At 39.4% G+C, this 19,658-nt stretch overlaps 1 long non-coding RNA gene across 1 annotated transcript; it reads right to left on the reverse strand.

The window, feature by feature from the left end:
• Positions 1-4,919: 4,919 nt before the first annotated feature.
• Positions 4,920-8,637, reverse strand: LOC106782025 (uncharacterized). Its single transcript, XR_001378860.3, has 4 exons — positions 8,512-8,637; positions 7,377-7,421; positions 5,625-5,774; positions 4,920-5,090 (listed from the first exon to the last, which is right to left on the reverse strand). It is a non-coding gene; the product is annotated as an uncharacterized lncRNA (long non-coding RNA).
• Between the last annotated feature and the right edge of the window lie 11,021 nt (positions 8,638-19,658).

Raw genomic sequence — 19,658 nt, forward strand, 5'->3', positions numbered from 1 at the left:
TCATTTATTAGTTCTATCAGATTTTTTTGTGGAATCTTGAGAATTTTCCACATATAAGATCATGTCATCTGCAAACAGAGATAATTTTAACTTTTTCTTTCCAATTTGGATGCCTTTTGTTTCTTTTTCTTGCCTGTCTGCTCTGGCTAGAACTTACCTAGTACTGTACTGAACAGGAGCGGTGAAAGTGGACATCCTTGCCTTGTTCCTGAGCTTGAAGGAAACTCAGTCTTTCACCAGTGACTGTGATGTTCACTGCGGGTTTTTCAGATATGGCTTTTATTATGCTGCAGTAGTATCCCTCTATTCCTAGTTTGTTGGGTTTTATCACAAAATTTTTAACAAAATCGTGAAATGTTAAATTTTGTCAAATGCTTTTTCTGCATCAGCTGAGACGATCACACAGCTTTTTTCTTTCATTCTGTCAATGTGGTATATTACATGGATCATTTTTCTTTTTGTTAAACCATCCTTAAATTCCAGAAATTAATCCCAGTTGGTCATGGATCAATAATCCTTTTAGTATGCTGATGAGTTCTGTTTGCTAGCATTTTGTTGAAGATGTTTTTAATCAAAGTTCATAAGGGATATTAATCTGTAGTTTTCTTTTCTCGTAGTGTCTTTGTCTGGCTTTGGTATCAGGGGAATGTGGGCCACATAAAATAAGTTAAAATGTACTTCCACTCTTCAAGTTTCTGAAACGTTTGCGAAGGATTGATACTGGTTCTTCTTTAAATATGTGGTAGAATTCACCAGTGAAGCCATCAGGTCCAGGGCTTTTCTTTATCAGGAGATTTTTTATTACTGATTCAAGCTCCTTACTAGTTATAGGTCTATTCAGATTTTCTATTTCTTCATGACTTAGTCTAGGTAGGTTTTGTGTTTCTAGGAACTTGTCCATTTCATCTACATTATCCAATTTATTGGTGTCCAATTGCTCATAGTACTCCCTTATAATCCTTTTTATTTCTGATGAATCGGTAGTCATGTCCCCACTTTCATTTCTGATTTTAGTAATTTGAGACTTCTCTCTTTTTTTCTTAGTCCTCCTAGCTAAAGTCTTGTCAACTTTGCTGATCTTTTCAAAGAAACAACTTTTGTTTCACTGATTTTCTCTATTGTTTTCTATTCTCTATTTCATTTGTCTCTGCTCTAATCTTTATTCTTTCCTTCCTTCCATTACCTTTGAGTTTACTCTGTTATTCTTTCTCTAGTTCCTTAACTTTCAAAGTTAGATTGTTAATTGGAGATGTTTCTTGTTTTTTTTTTTTTTCTTGTGATGAAGATTGGCCCTGAGCTAACATCTGTGCCAGTCTTCCCCTGTTTTGTATACAGGATGCTTTGACAGCATAGCTTGGTGAGCAGTGTGTAGGTCTGTGCCCAGGATTCAAACCCACGAACTCCAGGCCCCTGAAGGAGAGTATGCAAACTTAACCACTATGCCACGAGGCCAGCCTCTCTTTCTTTTTTTTAATGTAAGCATTTATAACTATAAATTTCCCCTTAGCACTTCTTCCTCTGTGTTCCATAAATTTTGGTATGTTGTGTTTTTGTATTCATTCATCTCTAAGTATTTTCTAATTTCCCTTGCAATTTCTTCTTTAATCCATTGCTTGTTTAAAAGTGTGGTGTTTAATTTCCATAATTTGGGGATTTTTCAATTGTCCTTTTGTTACCGATTTCCAACTTTATCCTCTTGTGGTCAGAGAAGATACTCTGCGTGATATCTATCTTTTTTTTATTTTTTATTGAGACTTCATTTGTGACCTGGTATATGGCCTGTCCTGGAGAATGTCCCATGTGCACTTGATAAGAATGTGTATTCTGTTGATGTTGGGTAGAGTGTTCTGGATCTGTTATAAATCTACTAGATATAGGTGGTTTATCGTGTTGTATAAGCCCTCTGTTTCCTTACTTATTCTCCATCTTCTTGTTCTATCCATTATCATGAGTCAGATATTGAAGTCTCCAACTATTACTGTCTCTCTCTCCCTCCAATTCTGTCAAGTTTTGCTTCACACATTTTGATGGTCAGCCATTGGGTCCACAAATGTTTATAATTACTATATCTTGTTGCTGTATTGAAACTTTTATTAATAAATAATATCTTTTGTTGTCTCATAAATTTTTTTATTTAAAGTCTATTTTGTCTGGTATCAGCCATCCCTGCTTTCTTTTGGGTACTATTTGCATGAATATCTTTTCCCATCCTTTTTTTTCAACCTGTTTGTCTTTGGATCTCAAGTAAGTCTCTTGTAGACTGCATAAATTGAATCCTGTGTTTTTAACCATTCTACCTTGCTTTGTCTTTTTTTTTTTTTTTTTTGAGGAAGACTAGCCCTGAGCTAACATCTGCTGCCAATCCTCCTGTTATTGCTGAGGAAGACTGGCCCTGAGCTAACATCCATGCCCATCTTCCTCTACTTTATATGTGGGATGCCTGCCATAGCATGGCTTGCCAAGCAGTGCCACGTCCGCACCGGGGACCCAAACCAGCGAACCATGGGCTGCCAAAATGGAACATGAGCACTTTAACTGCTGTGCCATCGGGCCGGCCCCTGCTCTGTCTTTTGATTGGAGGGTTTAAACTATTTACATCTAAAGTAATTACTAATAAGGAAGGACTTACTTCTGACATTGTGGTATTTGTTTTCTATATGCCCTATAGTTTTTTTTTGGCCCTCATTTCCTGCATTACTATCCTCTCTCGTGTTTAGGTGATTTTTTGTAGTGAAATGTTTCAACTCCTTTTTCATTTCCTTTTGTACATATTCTATAGCTATTTGCTTTGCAGTTATCATAGGGATTACATTTAGCGTCGCAAAAGTATAAGACTGTAATTTGAATTTATACCCTCTTAACTTCAATAACACACACAGTTCCATCCCCACACCTTTAGATTGTTGATGTCACAAAATTACATCTTTATACACTGTGTGCCAAAAAAAATGAATAATTATTTTAAATAGATTAATCTCTAAAATTAGGTAGAAAACAAAATTGGGAGTCACAACCCAAAATTGCAGGAATACTAGCTTTTACACTAATAATTGTTTTCCTTTTCTTTAAATGTATTAGTCTCTTAAATCATATAGAAAACAAAGAGCGCAGTTATGAGTGATTGTTGCAATAATACTACCTTTTATCATTGCCTGTGTATTTACCTATATTGAGATCTTTATTTCTCCATATGGCTTCGAGTTACTGTCTGGTGTCTTTTTGTCTCGTCTCGCAGGCCTCCCTTGAGGAAATCTAATACAGGACTTCAAGTTCATTATTTTACATATGGATGACCAGTTGTCCCAGTACTACTTGTTGAAAAGTCTATTCTTCCTCCCATTGAATGGTCTTGGCGCCCTTGTCAAATATCATTTGACCATAAATATGAAGGTTTATTTCTAGTCTCTCAGTTCTATTCCATGGTCTTTCTGAAGGTCAGAACCACACTGTCTTGATTACTCTGGCTTTGCACTAAGCTTTAAATTGGAAAGTGTGAGTCTTCCAATTTTGTTCTTTCACTTCAAGACTGTTTAGGCCATTCTGAGTCCCTTGAACTTCCATACAAATTTTAGAATCAGCCTATCAATTTCTGCACAGAAGCCAGCTGGAGGTTTCATAAGGATTGAATGGCATCTGGCAATCAATTTAGGAGTATTGCCATCTTCACAATATTAAGTCTTTCAATTCATGAACAGGGGATCTTTCCATTAAGGCTTTCCTTAATTTCTTTCAATAATACTTTGTAATTATTGTGAGTATAACGATTATATTTCTTTGGTTAAATTATTCCTAAGTATTTTATTATTTTAGATATTATTGTAAACGGAATAATTTTCATCATTTTGTTTTTGGATTATTCATTGCCAATGAATAAAAATATAAATTATTTTTCAATTTATTATGTACCCTGCAACTTTAGGAGTCACACTTTCTTATATCCTCATATGCCTCATTTTTTTAAAGCTTTTTTTTTTTTTTTTTGCTGAGAAAGATTTAACCTGAGCCAACATCTGTTGCCAATCTTCCTCTCTTTTTTTTCCTCCCAAAGCCCCACTACATAGCTGTATATTCTAGTTGTAGGTCCTTCTAGGTCTTCTGCGTGAGCCACTGACACAGCATGGCTATGGACAGGTGACTGGTATGGTTCCACATCCAGGAACGAAACCTGGGCCACTGAAGCAGAGTGAACCAAACTTTAACCACTAGGCCATCAGGGCAGACTCTGCCTCATTTTTGTTTGAAACCTGGAAATTTTAGATAATATATTCTCCCAACTCTGGACACTAAAGCTTAGGCTTTACCTTCAAGGTCCTTTTTAATTTCTGGCACATATGAATTTAAATTTGACTCATTCAAGCCCAGCTATTGACTGAAATATTGTTTTTCTAGAATATCTGTTTTTTTAAAAAACAGGGTAGTAGGTATTTTGAAAATTGTCTGAGGGCCAAGGAGGTGCCAGGTTCTGCACTTAGTACTTGATGCCAGGGCAAAGGACACAGTTCATCTTGTCATCCCAAAGATTCCAGTCCCCCAGGGAAAATAGGCAGATTAATTGCAAGTAGAGAGTGGATGAACTGGAAGAGCATGATCAGGACTCCTAATACTGGGGAGTCAGAGACTATCTCCAGGAAGAAATAACATTTCACCTAAGGTGAGAAAGGCAAATTGTTCATGGCAGGGACAAGCCCTCCATACCTTCTGAGACTCACCTCCCACCTTCACCCCAGTGGCCTCACCACTACACTGCCATTCAATCAAACTCACAGAAAAGACAGTTCTGATGTGTGTCGATATTCCATCAGGGTCTGGAGGAGGAGAGGGCCAGGACATGAAGATCCTGTGTGATCAACCTGGGCACACTGAGACCCTCCCATTGGAAAGATAGTTCCTTTCATGAAAGGAAAACAAGATCACACCTGCAGAAAGAATGGTTTATTGATTGAATCCATGCACAGTGGGAACTTGGTGTAGTGGCGGGCAAGGGATTTCATCTCCGCAGTGCAGAGGATCACCTTCAGGTTTGAGATTTCTTGATTTCCTTCACTTAGGTTTCAAAGGTTTGATTGCATCCATGGCCATGAGTAGACGAACTGTACAGTAATTTAACATGGCATTGATGATAAATCTCAATGAGTTCTGTTTATTTTACCATATAATGACATGAGTGCAAAGGTCTGTTTCTCTTCTCCTCTTTCTCCTCTCTCTCTCTGCTCTTCCCCATTTCTCCTGCTCTCTCACACCTGCTCAAAAGGCTATATTGTACTCTCTCTTTCCCTCTCTCACTTCTCTCCCCCTACCTTCTCTTGCCACTAATCCTCCTCAGATCCTCCTCCTTGCATTTTTTTACCCTGCAAACTATCTTTCTTCTTCCTTTCCTAACTATCCTCTCACTATCTTTTGCATTTTGCCTTTTGTCTCTTACTCTCTTTCTGACTTTCTCCCCTTTCTCCTCTCCAAACCCCTGCTCCTCACTCTCCTCCTGCATCCTTTCTATCTCTTCCCATCCCTCCATCTGTCTCCTCTTTCCTTCTCACTCCTCTCTGTCACCTTGCTCCATCTCTTTATCCAGCTCTGTCTCTTCCCTACTCACTCCCATATTTTCTCATCCTCCCCCAGACACTTACCCTTTTGTTACTAGCAATATTTCCAACCTTTATCATCATCATAGTTAGGAGTGACTGAGCACCAACGTGTCCCAAGCAGACTCCCAGAAGTTGTGCAATCGTCAAATGTTTGACCACAATAGATAAAGGGAAACGTACATTGGGAAATGTCTGAAAAATACAAGGAATGGGTGAGAAAATGCTGAATAGAAAAAGTTTTTTCACATTATCAAGAGAAAGGGACATAAATGCAACATGTTGGGCAAGACAAGGTAAGACTGAGGCTTCCATCTAGGGAGCAATTATGGAAGTTTCCCCTTCAACTGGGAAGCCACGTGCTCTTCACCTGAGGAAAAGCAGCACAATATTTAAATCTCTCCAAATAATGTTTGGTTAGAGAACACCCAGGGCTTGTTGTTGCTGTTGTTTGTTCATTTGTTTAGTGATTTGGCTGGACTATTTCAGTGATATCTATTTTCTCTGCAGGGCACCTCCTTGGGCACACACACTTACCCTAGAAAGACAGTGGGTTTAGCAGGGCTGTCTGTCTGTCTTCCCCCATCTCTCTGGTAAGCTGTCTGCCTCTATAGTTATCTCACCCAGCTGTTAGGTTCCACTAATTTGCTGGCTGATTATTCTATTGTTTTTGACAGTGCCCTGGAACATAAATTGCTTCACAATCAGATCCTATTAAATTCAGACAGGGGTTGCTGTTTTTTTTTTTTTTTAAGATTGGCCCTGAACTAACATTTGTTGCCAATCTTCCTTTTTTTCTTCCTCTTCTCCTCAGTACGTAGTTGCATATTCTAGTTGTAGGTCCCTCTAGTTCTGTTATGTGGGACGCCACCTCAGCATGGCTTGATGAGTGGTGCTAGGTCCATGCTCAGGATCTGAACCAGTGAAACCCTGGGCTGCTGGAGCATGAACTTAACCACTCAGCCACGGGTCCAGCCCCTGACAGGGGTTGCTTCTGAGGTCCAACTTTGAGGTTTCTTCTGACCCCAGGAGGACTCCTCTTAGTTGCCTCTTTCCCTAGTTCTCTCTAATTAAATCACTAGCCTAGGGTTTATCTTGTTGATGGCATGGACCTACTAATCTCCTTTTCATTGCTTACCCCGAAAATCTCTATTTTTTACAAGAGTGCCCTTAGTCGTGAACGTCCCCCTCCCCATTCTGTGCCAAATAAAGTCATGGCACATCTGAGATCGTCTCAGTGTGCACTGACTTAGCCATTTTAATGGATTGAAGATGAAAATCCCAGGAAGCCAGCGGGCTTTGTGGTTATGTGGACCTGGCCAAGGCATCTTTGGCCTGCTGAATTCTCTCAGCCTCATCAGCAGATTTACTGGCCACAAATATCAACTTTCCAAAACTCACATGCATATTTCTGTTTGAATATTATCTCCACACCCAGTCCTGCCTTATGCCTCTTGGACAGGCTACCTTATTAGAACGTCATCCCTTGCAATGAGGCCCTATCTGCCTTGGCAAATGGCACCAGCCCTGAAACCCTGACCTGGGTTCAGATTCCAGTCCCGCTTTCTACAGTCTGCTTGGCCTTGATAAGTAAACACTTCTATGGAGGGCCCCTTGTTCCTCACATACAGCCTGGGGATGTGTGCCCCTGCCTCCTCCTGTTGCTGAAAGGGCAAAACTAGCTCTTGCATGTAAAATATGTCAGAAGAATCTCAATCAATCACAGTTACCACCCCACACATGTTAAGTTATTTCACTTGATAGTTGTTTTGTTTCCTTATTTTCCAAATTGATTACCTGGCTTCACTTCAAGAACAGTGCAATTCCCAGACGTCTTCGTAGCTGGAAGAAATTCGGAAGTAGATGAGATGGATGGAGGAGGAGCAAGAACAAAATTAAGGCAATCTGAATACATTCTATATTAGGACCTGCATCTCTAACTTTCTTTGCTTTTGGGGTGGGTTTTTTTTTTTTTTTTTTTTTTTTGCTGTGGAAGATTGGCCCTGAGCTCACACCTGTTGCCAATCTTCCTCTTTTTGCTTGAGGAAGAGTGGCCCTGAACTAACATCTGTGCCCATCTTCTTCTACTTTTTATGTAGGATGCCTCCACAGCATGTCTTGATGAGTAGTGTTGATCTGTGCCCGGGATCCAAACCCATGAACCCAGGCCACCAAAGCAGAGTGCACTGAACTTAACCACTACACCCCTGGGCAGGCCCCTAACTCTCTTTGTTTTCACATTAAAATGTTATAATTTTTTTATTGTGGTAAGAACACTTAACACGATCTTCCCATTTAATACATTTTCAAGTGCAAGTTCTAGAGATCTACTATCCAATGCAGTGATGAGAATTAGCAATACTGTATATTCTTTCACATTTTGACATCCATGTTTGTTCTAAACAGATACACTCTGGATGTGTACTAGAGGGCTGAACAGCACAGATGAGTAAGAATCTTACACTTTCTCATTGCTATCATACTGGCACACGTGAATTCAAGGACAAAGCTGAGACTCTACACCACAATAATTGTAAGACATTCCCTGAGATTCCACCTCTCCTGCTATTCCAAACAGCAAATCCCATTTTCATAAAAAACTCTTCCTTTGATCAATATAGCTAACCCTGTGTATAGGCTGCCCAGATCTGGGACATTGGAATGGTTATTTAGGAATGCGACAGCTGTCATGAGGGTTGATAGCCAATAACACTGTGGGCTTTTGAGTCAGACTGACTAGCTTTACATTTCAAAGACTCGTTTGAAAATTAAATATAATGTAAAGCCCTTAATAGTGTCTGGTCCTTGGGACCTATGCAAGAATCGACAGATATATTTCTTGCCGCTATTATTATTATTCTATTACACATCAACCCATTTCTGCTGCAGATTCTTCTGCATCAATTCCAGCCAGTCTCCCCCCACCCCTCACCTCCATCCACATGGTCCAGTTGTAGAAAGACAAAGGCACCAGCCCAAATCAGAAAGATTCCCAAATGCAGCGCCATGACGGCTTCCTTGCTGGGACTGACAAATGTCAACAGCCACTGCCTTTTTATCTACCCCTTACACCTTACCCCACACCCCCTTGACCTGATAAGAATCAACCTCACCAGGAAAGTACTTGTGCGTTCCTAAGCCTGAGAGCATGACGTTCAAGTTTATCTCTCAGGTAGCATGCACAGGACATCGGCTAGCCATATAATATCCCTGAGCCTCAATAGTTTAAACTGCAGCAAAAATGTTTGTAAAATATTTTTCAGTTCCAGTGCCCCATGACCAGGAAAAGGAATGAGGGGCAGATGAAAAAGACCATTTTCTCTCACGGGTGTTCGACAGCGTCCATCCCATTTCCTGACCACAGTCTCAGCATCAGGCACAAGCCTCAACCAGATTCCTGTAGGAGCCTCAAGGTAACCTGACGAGGCAGCCGTGAAAGTCTCCACTTGAAGGAAGAAACTGAGGCTCAGAGAAATCCTCAAGGGAACAGGGTGTGTTGGGGCAGTGCCGCTGTTGGGCCTGCCTCACCTAGCGGACATTTTCAGTGTGGAAGTTTTCCTGCCATGTGCCACACTTGACCATATTGATGGTCCCCAAACAGCTTCCGTATCCTGGCTCAAAGCTCAAGAAACACTGTAAACACAGCCCATTTTCCAGACAAGACCAGAAAGGCCTGGAACTCTCCTTTACTCATTATGAAATACTAACCCCCTGATCTGAACTTCAATTTTCTCACTTGCAAAATGCACATAACAATCCCTTCCTTACAACACAATGTGAGTTCTATATATTAGGACCTTTAAGCTGGTGTGGGGACTCCACACACAATAGGTGCTCTGTGAACACCAGCTCACCATGGGTGGGAATCCATAGGTCATCAGCCCTCCAATTTAACCACACACTGCCTAGTGAGGAGTAGAGTATCTTAACTCTCACCTTGAAGAGTGTCACCTTTTTGAAGGTAACTCCCCAGGCCTAACTGCCAGCACACCTCTCCTAGATGACCTCCATTCCCAACTCATCTTCCTCACTGCTTCAGCAATCACAAAAACACACACCCATAGACATTGTCGAAAATAACAGCAACCTCCAGGGGCAAACTTTAAGAGGGATCCGTATCACAGCAAGGTTGTAGAGCTGGTTGGGCAAAACACAGAGCAGCAGACTAGCCATGTTCTACAGGGGATCTAGGGAACACGACGGCCCAAATAAGACTTGATAAGCAGCCACACATCCTTGGGGATCTAGAAGTCTGTGCTCATGTGCAGGGCTGTGTGAGAGCAAAGAGCGCCCTAGTTGTCTACTTGTTCCTGGCTGAGTGTAAGTCCTTGTGTCCACAAAAAGTAAAACCTAGGCATAATTTTCCATTGCTCAAACTTTAAATGTGTTGCCCAAATCATACAAAGATCCACCAAAACATGGTGGAACTGAACTAACTCAAGATATTTCAACACTATGTCTGACCCATCACTGGCTCACCACTAAGCTATGCTGAAACAGAGATGTCTCCTCAGAAGCCAGGTGTAAAAAGAAAAACAAGAACTTAGAAAGAACAGCTGCAACTCAAAACGGATTAAAGACTTGAATGTAAGACCTAAAACCATGAAACTTCTGGAAGAAAACATAGGCAGCGCACTCTTTGACATCGGTCTTAGCAGCATATTTTCAAGTACTGTGTCTGACGGGGCAAGAAAAACAAAAGAAAAAATAAACAAATGGGATTACATCAAACTAAAAAGCTTATGCACAGAAAAGGAAACCACTAACAAAATGAAAAGACAACCTGACAATTGGGAGAAGATATTTGCAAACCATATATCTGATAAGGAGTTATTATCCAAAATATACAAAGAACTAATACAGCTCAACAACAAAAACACCAACAACCCAATTTAAAAATGGGCAAAAGATATGAACAGACATTTCTCCAAGGATGATATATGGATGGGCAACAGGCACATGAAAACATGTTCAACATCATTAACTATCAGGGAAATGCAAATCAAAACTATAATGAGATATCACCTCCCTCCCGTCAGAATGGCTAGAATTAACAAGACAGGAAACAGCAAATGTTGCAGAGGATGTGGAGAGAAGGGAACCCTCATACACTGCTGGTGGGAGTGCAAACTGGTGCAGCCACTATGGAAAACAGTATGGAGTTTCCTCAGAAAATTAAGAATCGATCTACCATATGATACAGCTATTCCACTGCTGGGTATTTATCCAAAGAACTTGAAAACGCAAAGGCAGAAAGATTCATGCACCCCTATGTTCATCGCAGCATTATTCACAATAGCCAAGACTTGAAAGCAGCCTAGGTGCCCATCGAGGGATGAACGGATAAAGAAGATGTGGTATATATACACAGTGGAATACTACTCAGCCATAAGAAACAATGAAATCCGGCCATTTGTGACAACATGGATGGATCTTGAGGGTATTATGCTAAGTGCAATAAGTCAGAGGGAGAAAGTCAAATACCATATGATCTCACTCATAAGTAGAAGATAAAAACAACGACAAACAAACACATAGCAACAGAGATTGGATTGGTGGTTACCAGAGGGGAAGGGGGGAGGGTGAAAGGAGGGAATCAGGCACATGTCTGTGGTGATGCATTATAATTAGTCTTTAGGTGGTGAACATGATATAATCTACAGAGAATTCGAAATATATTACAATGTACATCTGAAAGTTATATAATGTTATAATCCAATGTTACTGCAATAAAAAATTTTACAAAAAAAAGAAAGAACAGCTGAATGGAAACATCAGCAGTTATGGCTGGGTATGCAGACTCCATAGAATTAGTCCAGGAAAGTGACTAAAGAAACAAGTGAACAGCTAGATAAATAACCCTGGGTTTGGGAGTGAATCAAAATCCAGAGTGGTGACAATCTATTTTCAGAAATGTCCTATTTTTGACAAAAAGTTATGAGATATACAAAGAAAGAAAAATGGTCTCTAAACAGGAAAAAAGCAATTGGTAAGAGCTATCTCTGAGCGGTGCAGATGGTGGACTTACCAGACAAAGACCCCAAAGCATATATTACAAATATGTTGAAAGAACAAAAAGAAGCCATGTTACAGAATTAAAAGAAAGTACCATGTGGATTTCTGGGACGATAGCAGCATAGGAGGACTCTGAACTCACTTCCTCCCACAGACACAACAAATCTACAACTACATGTGGAACAATTTCCTCTGAGAGAGAAGTGGAAACTGGATAAAAAGAACCCCACAACAGGGGACAACCCTGGCAGGGGCAGAAGAAGTAGAAATACCTTTCTGCTGAGGGAAAAAAAATACATTCTAGCCACAGCACCTCACAGCCTAGAGCAATCTTAAGGTACAAAGCTTTTCCTGGAAGAGCAGGGGATCTGAACAGGACAGCTATGCCACCATAAGCAGCCTTAGAATTCAGCACAACCAAGATCAGTGTCATAATACCTGGCTTTACTGGATATTAAAACCCAGGGGGAATACGACCAGAAAAACTATCAAACATAAGAGATTGAAAAGCCTGGTCTTAAAGGGCCCGTGACAGATTCACCCATTGTGGAAAAGAACGTATGATGACATTGACCCATGAAATAGAGAATACCAATAAATAATTAGAAATTATTTTTTCAAAAGGACCAAGTGGAAATTCTTCAGTTTGAAAGTATAATAACAGAAAACAAAAACCTCACTAGAGCAGATCCACAGTAGGTTTTATCTAGCAAAAGAATCAGCAAATTTGATGATAGATCAATAGAAATTATCCAGTCTGAAAGAAAAAGAATGAAGAAAGTGAACACAGCCGCATAGCCTTATGGGACACCATCAGGTATAGCAACATATGCATGATGGGATCACCAGAAGGAGAAGAGAGGAAAGGGCAGAGACAATAATAAGATCCATTTGGGGAGTAACGCCATCTTAACCACGTTAAGTCTCGTCATCCAAGAACATGGGATGTCTTTCACTTGATTTAAGTGTTCTTAAGTTTCTCTCTACAATGCTTCGTACAGGTCAAAAAGGTGGATTTTAAGATATGCAAATTTTACTTCAGTGAAGCTCTTTTTAAAAACAAGAGTAAAAGGAAGTTTCTTGGATGCTTACACTGGGTCCCACAACCTGGATCATTATTCAGTCGGCAGGAGAGATGGACACTGAGTTTTTCTCTTCCAGGGACTGAATGTTCTTGATACTCATCAGAAAGCCCTAGACACCTCCCCAGGGATTAACCTACACACATATTAACCGCCTGCATCAACTTCATGTATTTTCATGGTTGGATTTTTCCATTGAACTAAGAGAACCAGGGGACACCTCCTCCTCTTATTAGCACAAAACCTGCCTCCTACAGACCCTGCTTATTCACTCTGCTCCTGAGTGCAACTGCTGGGGGACCCTGTGGGGTGTGCCAAGTCCTCCTCCCCCAGGCTGTGAAGATATGTGACTTCTATACTGCTGTCAATCTCATCTGTGCAGGTGTTGCGTGTTTGGTCATCTCCTTCCATTTAAGGTGGGTATCTCTCCCTCACCAATGGAGTGACTAGGAGGTGATCAGAACAACATGGCTATTTCCCTCGTGATCCTACCAGTACTACCGAGAGTAAGCGGTGACATCAATGGTCCGCTTCTCTGGTAACCTGCAGATCTCCACCCTCTTCCTAGTATGGGGAATCTGCTATGACTCTCACTGTTTCTGACCTCATACCCCACACTGGAAAAAGGGAGGGAAAGCCTGCTTTCTCTCTTCTTTCTCTCTCTGCTCCCTGCATCTCCACCTCTGTCTCTCTGTGTATCTACTTCTGTCTGTCTGACCTGACACAAATTTCTCAGTGAGTCCAGGCAACCGCATAATACAGGAGGTTATTTGTAACACTCAAAGATTCTAGGAAAACATTCACTTGGAATCCTGGCTTAATGGAGTTTCTACCTATTCAATTTTTTAAGGAGGGGAATATAGTAGGAATTTTCTGGTGGGATGCAAAATTTTATGGGTTGTATGTGAGTTTCAGAACTGAATTATTGAAGTTCACTGTGTTTACTGTGGGCTTCCCACATTAGTTACTCTTATTCTAGGAGGAAAAGCTATTCCTACAGAAGAAAGTGATAAAGATGGAAGATACAGCGCTACAAAGCTATCCAGACTTTTACCCCCATTTCCTTTCTGCCATTTTCCCTTGTGGCCCTAACAAGGATCCTCTCAAGGAAGAGCCATGTTTGCTTATTAATTATCACCAAACCTAACACAAGAAAGGAGCTATCCTTGTTTCTTGCCTTGCCTTGAGTCAATCATGTCATTGATACTTTCAGTAGATGTGATATCTCTTTCAGCTGATCATAGTCTCTCTCATTGTACCACCATTACACCACTCTACTCAAGGTCAACCACACTTAGCCCTCAGGAATGCACCTGGTAGCTACTTCTCCTAGTCAAGGAAGCTGGTGGCTTCATAAAATAAATGAAGTGACAAGGGTGTTAGTGATGAAGAATGAGAAAAGAAAAGGAGGTGATGAGGAGCGTGTTGGTGAAGAGAGGGAAGGGAAAGAGGAGGTGAAAGCAAGGAAGGCAGGGAGATAGAGAACAGTTGGAAGAGGAAGAAGGGAGGGAAGCTGGAGGAACAGAAAAGGAAGAGTGGAGAGAAAGAAGAGCTGTAATATGAACTATGTGCCCGACACTGTGGTAAGAACTGTGCCTCATAGAGTCTCACCTGAGTCCTAGAGGAAGGACTAAAAATATCACCATTTTATATATAAGATAGCAAATGCTCAGAAAAAGTTAAATAATTGGCCCAGGATGAAAAGCTTATGAAAGGTACGGCTGAAAATCAGACCCAGGAGTATCAGACTCCAAATCCTAAATATGTATATACTGTGCAGCCTTTATGATGGATTGAAGACACGTAGATGCCAGACATTGAAGAGATAATGTGATGTCGTCAGAAGAATATCTGTTCCACTCTATCTTGCCAATGAAATTATCCTTTATGAGTCTCAGTTTCCCCTTCTATACATGATAATGGTCAACTTCTCTTCCAAGATTTTGGTAGGGTATCTATGAGTTCATGTCCCAGAGGTAGTACATAGTCAAGTGCTCAGTAAAGAATCCTGTCTTCTCCAGTGGCGTTGATTTGGGTACAGCTGAGGTCAAGCAGGCTTGGGATGGGTGGCAGAGAGCAAGTTGTGGATCTCCAACTCAGACAACAGGGGCCTGAAGTAAGGAAAAGAAAAGAGACATTTCCAAGGAGATTTCTTCTGGTTCAGAGAACTCTAATCAGATCAAAAATAAAGACATGCTTTTGAAATAAGAAATAGCAGCTAATGAAAAAGCAAAGAGGCACAGAGGAGAATATGCAGAGAAGGAAGCAATGAGCATTTCAAGATATCTAATTCTGTTAAGTTAGTGAGAAGCCTTTGACGTAAAGAAAGACAGTGAACCAAGAAGGAAAATGCAGAGGAATATCTAGATTCAGATATGAAGCTGGACAAAGAACACTTCCTTTGGTTCTAGAACAGAGAAAATTGACCCTCACAAATTCTGTTGTTTTACTTTCTTTTTTTAAAAAAAAACCACCCTGTTGGATTTTCTGCATAAATATATATCTCATCACAAAAAAGAGAATGCCACAATATATTAAAAGATCAATATTCCCCATTCAAGTTATATTTTTCTAGGCAAAGCAATGGAGGCTCAGAGTTAGAAAACCTAACAATTATAGCAACAGATTAAATACAAATATCACACAAAATCAGTAGCACAGAAGAACATGATTCAATTGCCCCTTCCACCAGCCTGGGGAACTTTTAATTTGGAATTGCTGGCTCATGGATCGAGAGGTGATGTGGTTAACAGCTAACATTAATGAAACACTTACCGTGAGGTAAGCATAAGCCAAGAGCTTTGGAGTCATTCTCCACTTAATACTCATAACATTTAATTCCCGTGCTAGTCTTTGAGCCAGATACTGTTTATTAATTTTTCACATAGAAGGAAGTGAAGCCTCAGAGAGTTCACGTAACTTGCCCAAGGTCACACAGCAAAGAAGTAGATGAACTAGGAATGAAACCCAAGTTTTTATTTTTGTTTGGTTTTTTAGCGACGGAACCTTCATAAAAAACACAATCTATGCCACAACCCTTTACAACAAAGAAGCTCTGTGTGTGATGGCCCTTAAGACAGTGAGAAAACACTGATAATTATAATTAAGAAACATATCTTGAATCCTCTACTAAAAGTACCCCTACCAAATAAGTATGCTGTCCCCAGGGCTCAGAACACTTGGCTCTAGAAAGCATTCAATAAATACTGCTGAGTTAAGAAATATGTATATCACACACAATCATCTCAATAGTTTAAAAAATATATTTGATAAATATTTTTCTCATATCAATGCTATTTGATACATTTTAACAACTCTTCATTGTTAATAAAGACCCTTATTTTTTAACAATACAGACCCTTAAAGAAACAAAATTTTTCTTTAAACTTGCTAAAAAACTTTTGTCTTTCTTAATATCTTTTCCAAATCAACAGCCAACATCATAATCAACAGTAAAACACAAGAGAGATTATTGTTAAAGCAAAAATCAACAAAAGATTAAGCTCCTAAAATAAGGGCACCACTTTTAGGAAATTTGCTATAATTCATTAGGGCAGAATAAAGAAACATAATACATAAACATTCAAAAGGAAGGTAAAATATTAAGGATACTTTTCGTCAGTTGAGTTTTTAGCTTTTGATATTATGTTAACTTTAGCATAATGTTCTGCTCAGAGGAGAGTGATTTCATCACCGCTATACCTCTTTTTCCTTCTAACTTCTATTTTTAATCTAAAATATGTCTTTTTTTATTGATGTAACATTGGTTTACAACATTATATAAATTTCAGGTGTACACCATTATATTTTGATCTCTGCATAGATCACATCATGTCCACCACCCAAAGACCAATTACAATCCATCACCACACACATGGGCCCGATCACCCACCTCATCCTTCTCCTCCTCCCTTCCCCTCTGGTAACCATCAATCCAATCTCTGTCTCTGTGTGTTTGTTTGCTGTTGTTTTTTATCTTCTATTTATGAGTGATATCATATATATTTGACTTTCTCCCTCTGACTTATTTCACTCAGCATAATACCCTCAAGGTCCATCCATGCTGTCACAAATGACCAGATTTCATTGTTTCTTATGGCTGAGTAGTATTCCAGTGTGTTTACTTACCACATATTCTTTATCCATTCGTCCCTTGATGGTCACCTAGGTTGCTTCCAAGTCTTGGCTACTGTGAATAATACTGCAATGAACATAGGGGTGCATGTATCTTTATGCATTCGTGTTTTCATGTTATTTGGATAAATACCCAGGAGTGGAATAGTTAGATCTTATGGTAGATCTATTCTTAATTTTTTGAGGAATCTCTATCCTGTTTTCCATAGTGGCTGCACCAGTTTACACTCCCACCAGCAGTGTGTGAGGGTTCCCTTTTCTCCACATCCTCTCCAACACTGGTTGTTTCCTGTCTTGCTAATTATAGCCATTCTGACAGGAGTGAGATGATATCTCATTGTAGTTTTGGTTTGCATTTCCCTGGTAGTTAATGATGTTGAACATTTTTTCCTGTGCCTGTTGGCCATCTGTATCTCTTCTTTGGATGAATGTCTGTTCATATCTTTTGCCCATTTTTTAATTGGGTTGTTGGTATTTTTGTTGTTGAGATGTATGAATTCTTTATATATTTCAGATATTAACCCCTTATCAGATATATGGTTTGCAAATATCTCCTCGCAATTGGTAGATTGTCTTTTCATTTTGTTGATGGTTTCCTTTGCTGTGCAGAAGCTTTTTAGTTTGATGTAGTCTCATTTGTTTATTTTTTCTATTGTTTCCCTTGCCAGGTCAGTCATGGTAATTGAAAAGGTGCTGCTAAGACCTATATTGAGGAGCATACTGCCTAAGTTTTCTTCTATAGTTTCATGGTTTCAGGTCTTACCATCAAATCTTTAATCCATTTTAAGTTAATTTTTGTGTATGGTGTAAGATAATGGTCTACTGTCATTCTTTTGCATGTGGCTGTCCAGTTTCCCCAACATCATTTATTGAAGAGACTTTCTTTCTCCATTGTATGTTCTTAGCTCCCTTGTTGAAAATTAGCTGCCCATAGATGTGTGGGTTTATTTCCGGACTCTTGACCTGTTCCATTGTTCTGTGTGTCTGTTTTTGTGCCGGTACCATGCTGTTCTGGTAACTATAGCTTTGTAGCATACTTTGAAATCAGGGAGTATGATATCTCCAGCTTCGTTCTTTCTTCTCGGGATTCCTTTGGCTATTCACAGTCTTTTGTTGTTCCATATAAATTTTAGTATTCTTTGTTCTATTTCTGTGAAAACTGTCATTGGAACTTTGATAGAGATTGCACTGAATGTGTAAATTGCTTTAGGAAGTGTGGACATTTTAACTATGTTAATTCTTCCAATCCAAGAGCACAGAATATCTTTCCATTTCTTTCTGTCTTCAATTTCTTTCAACAATGTTTTATACTTTTCAGTGTATAGATCTTTCACCTCTTTGGTTAAGTTTATTCCTAGGTACTTCATTCTTTTTGTTGCAATTGTAAATGGGATTGTATTCCTTTTTCTTTTTTTTTAAGAAACTATATTCCTTTGTTTAATTTTTTTTTTGGTGAGGAAGATTGGCCCTGGGCTAACATCTGTTGCCAATCTTGCTCTTTTTTTTCTCCCCAAAGCCCCAGTACATAGTTGTATACCCTAGTTGTAGGTCATTCTATTTCTTCTATCTGGGACATCATCACAGCATGGCTTGATGAGTGGTGTGTAGGTCCATGCCCAGGATCCGAAACCACAAACCTCAGGCCGCTGAAGCAGAGTGCATGAACTTAGCCACTCAGCCATAGGGCCAGCTCTGGGATTGTATTCTTAATTTCTCTTTCTGCTACTTCGTTGTTAGTGTATAGAAATGCAACTGATTTTTGTATGTTGATTTTGTATCCTGCAAGTTTACCATGTTCATTTAGTATTGCTAAAAGTTTTTCAGTGGATTCTTTAGGGTTTTCTATGTATAAAATCATGTAATCTGCAAATAGTGACAGTTTCACTTCTTCCTTTCCTATTTGGATCCCTTTTATTTCTTTTTCTTGCCTGATTGCTCTGGCTAAGACTTCCAATACTGTGTTAACTAAGAGTGGTGACAGTGGGCATCCTTGTCTGGTTCTTGTTCTTAGAGGGATAGCTTTAAGTTTTTCTCCATTGAGAATGATTTTAGCTGTGGGTTTGTCATATATGGACTTCAGCTGAGGTATTTTCCTTCTATACCCATTTTATTCAGAGTTTTTATCATAAATGGAGGCTATATCTTCTCAAATACTTTCTTTGCATCTGTTGACATGATCATGTGATTTTTATTCTTCATTTTGTTAATGTGGTGCATCATGTTGATTGATTTGCAGATGTTGAACCATCCCTGCATCCCTGGAATAAATCCCGCTTGATCATAGTGTATGATCTTTTTAATGTATTTTTGTATTTGATTTGCTAGTATTTTGTTGAGGATATTTGCATTGATGTTCACCAGTGATATTTGCCTGTAATTTTCTTTTTCTTGTGTTGTCCTTCTCCAGCTTTGGTATCATGGTAATGTTAGCTTCATAGAATGAGTTAGGAAGTTTCCCTTGCTCTTCAATTTTTTGGAATAGCTTGAGAAGGAGTGCTATTAGGTCTTCTATGAATGTTTGGTAGAATTCACCAGGGAAGCTATCTAGTCCTAAACTTTTGTTTTGGGGGAGGTTTTTGATTAGTTTCGTTCTCCTTACAGGTGATTGGTCTATTCAAATTCTCTATTTCTTCTTGATTCAGTCTTGGAAGGTTGTATTAGTCTAAGAATTTATCCATTTCTTCTGGATTATCCGATTTGCGGGCATAAGCTTTTTGTAGTATTCTCTTATAATCTTTTGTATTTCTGAGGCATCTGTTGTAATTTCTCCTCTTTCATTTCTGGTTTTGTTTATTTGAACCTTCTCTCTTTTTTTCTTGGTGAGTCTAGCTAAAGATTTGTCAATTTT

This window comes from Equus caballus, chromosome 10 (genome assembly GCF_041296265.1).
Source record: "Equus caballus isolate H_3958 breed thoroughbred chromosome 10, TB-T2T, whole genome shotgun sequence".
Taxonomy (NCBI): domain Eukaryota; kingdom Metazoa; phylum Chordata; class Mammalia; order Perissodactyla; family Equidae; genus Equus; species Equus caballus.